This window comes from Impatiens glandulifera, chromosome 8, assembly GCF_907164915.1.
Source record: "Impatiens glandulifera chromosome 8, dImpGla2.1, whole genome shotgun sequence".
In the NCBI taxonomy this organism is placed as follows: Eukaryota; Viridiplantae; Streptophyta; class Magnoliopsida; order Ericales; family Balsaminaceae; genus Impatiens; species Impatiens glandulifera.
The window spans coordinates 40,141,547-40,144,464 of record NC_061869.1 but is presented as its reverse complement, the minus strand read 5'-3'; positions in this window follow the sequence as shown (position 1 = coordinate 40,144,464).

The following is a 2,918-nucleotide window of genomic DNA, read 5'->3' as shown; positions in this document are numbered from 1 at the left end:
TTACAATAATGAGGAAAACAAGACATTTGAAATAAAGTTCATTAAAATAGAAAATTAAGAGTTTTTTTTACTATTTAGTATAAATTAAATGTATGTTGCTTTCAATAAAATAAGAATATAAAAGAGAGAATAACTCTTGTAAAATTTTATAAGATTTTATAAAAATATTCTCCAAGTTTTGTGAGTGATTCTCTCCATACGCCAACATTTGGTATCTGAGCATCAAGTGAATGTCAAAAATCATCAGTGGGATCAAATGTTGAAGGATACAGGATCATCGGGGGTGCAACAAAACAATGACATATTACACTATTCACAACTAACACACACAAACTACATCAGTTGGGTGATTCGTGTATAGGCTATGATGAAGAACCAAGGAGTGCGGGAGGCAGTTGAGTCATCAAATGGCACGGAGATTGATGCCCCACTCGATAAGAAGCTGAAGTCGCATCTTCTACAAGCACTTCCGGAGGATCTTCTCACGTAGGTAGAAAATAAGAAGACGACGAAGGAAGAGTGAGACTGTCTCAAGACGAGGTTCGTCGACGCAGACCGTGTGAAGAATGCACGATTACAGACATTGAAGAGTGAGATCGATATGATTCATATGAACGACAGTGAGTCGCTCGATCAATATGTTGGTTGACTCACATCCATATCGATCAGGTACTTGAGCCGGAGAAACACTAAATGATGTTGCGATAGTAAATAAAATCTTTGAGATCGTGCTAGAAAGGTTTATCGGTGTGGTAGCCGGCATCGAGCAGTTTTACAATCTCGAGACGTTAACATTCGAGGAAGTAGAGCGCACGCGCAAGAAAAGCACAAGCGCTGGAAGAAACAAAGGACAAGTACTACTCACTCATGAGGAGTGGAAGGCACGGTTGAAAAATATTGAGGAAAAATCGATGAACTAGTGGAAAAGGGAGTACACATATAGTGGGACCCATGGTCGAGGAGATAGAACTCGAGGCATAAAGAGAGGAGAACCGTCTCGGAAAGACAAAGAAGGTGGTCCGGGTAGTCGAGGAGCTCCTCGAGACAAAATTCACATTCGGTATTTTAATTGCAATGAGATGGGACATTACTCAACACAATGTCGAGCAAAGAAGAACGAGGTAACATACCTTACGCACGCATAAAACATCGAACCAACATTGCTGATAGAAATCTTGGAGGAGATTCCGCCAATTAATGTTGTCATGCTGAACGAAATGAAGCTGACTCAAAAAATTCAAGAAGCTAAGAACGACGAGACATCAAAAGATGCTTGGTTCTTGGATAACAGCGCCAACAATCACATGACTAACTATAAAGAGGAAGTCACAAGGAAGGTGATGTTCGGAGATAGTTCCATAGTACAAATTCTTAGAAATGGTTATATCATGTTCGAATGCAAAAATGGCGACCAATGGCTTCTTCAGGGAGTTTTTTCATTCCTTCTTTACAATGTAATTTGGTGAGTCTCGGGAAACTTACCGAGACAGGTCATAGGGTGGTGATGGACGGAGAAGAGCTCAAAGTATTCTCTACGAACCTTTCATGCCTTATCATGAAATTGAGACGAACTTATAATCGATTATATCAAATTTTCTTGAAATTGGAAAAATCGATTTTCCTTTTAGCTAATCTAGAAAACCAGTATGGTTATGGCATGCTTAACTCGGTCATGTTAACTTCTATGCACTAAAGTCTCTCGTAAATAAGGGAATGGTTGCTGGTATTCTGAAAATTTCTCCACCAAAACAACTTTGTCGAACATGCCTAGTTGAAAACATACGAGATAACCATTTCCGTTAGAAGCCAAGTTTCGAGCGAAAAAGACATGGCTAGGTTGTTTCTCAAAAGCATGGAAGTCCCGAGAAATTATTGGGGGGAGGCAGATCGTCATGCAATATATCTTCTCAACTAGGTTCCAACTAAAGTTGTTCGAGACAAATCCCATTTGAGATATGAGTAGAATTAAGTTTCACCTAGCGCACATTCGTGTGTTTGGATGTACAACGCACACCAAGGTGACCACTTCCCATTTTGAAAAAGTTAAACTACAAAATCCAGTCATTTATCTATTTTGGTGTTAGAGAAGAAAATAAGGCACACAGGTTGCTCGAACCACAAAATGGCAAGATTCATGTGAGTCGTGATGTTGTGTTCGAAGAAAGTGTATCCATCGATTGGAAAATTGAAAAAGAGTGATCAATCCTTAAAAATTTACGAAGAGATTAGTCATGAGCATGTTGGAATACAAACGATCCCATTCGAGTGTGGATCGACAAGAGGATGATTTACTTTAGGAATGTTCCATCAGGCTGTCTTAAATCCCTCACATCTCGAGCAAGTGATTGAACAAAAAGACCGAGGCGATGGTCTACCCACTCCATGGTCATGTGGACACATTGGGAGTGATGAGGGACCTGTTCGATATATGAACAAGATCGATATCTTAGAAGAAGAACCTTTAGTGACACTTGATTTTAAAGACTTGATATTAGCATATACGGAGGAGTCGTCTTGCTACAATGAAGAGGATGAACAACCACAATGGGAAGAACTAATGACTAAAGAAATTGAAGTTCTCGAGATGAATGAGATATGGTCACTTGTCACATTGCAGTCGGACACAAGGTAATTAGACTCAAATGGGTATTTAAGCTTAAGAAAAACTCAGATAGTGAGGTGATCCAGCACAAAACTCATTTAGTTACAAAATGATATGTGTAAAGACAAGGCATTGACTTTAAATAATCTTTCACTCCATTCGCTTCAATGGACACAATTCGAGTCATTCTTGCTTGGCAACTAATTGTGATAGGCAAATATATCATCTTTATGTAAAGTAATTTTTTCTCAATGGAGAACTAGAAGAGGAAGTGTACATGACTCAACTAGAAGGATTCAAAACCATAGGGAATGAA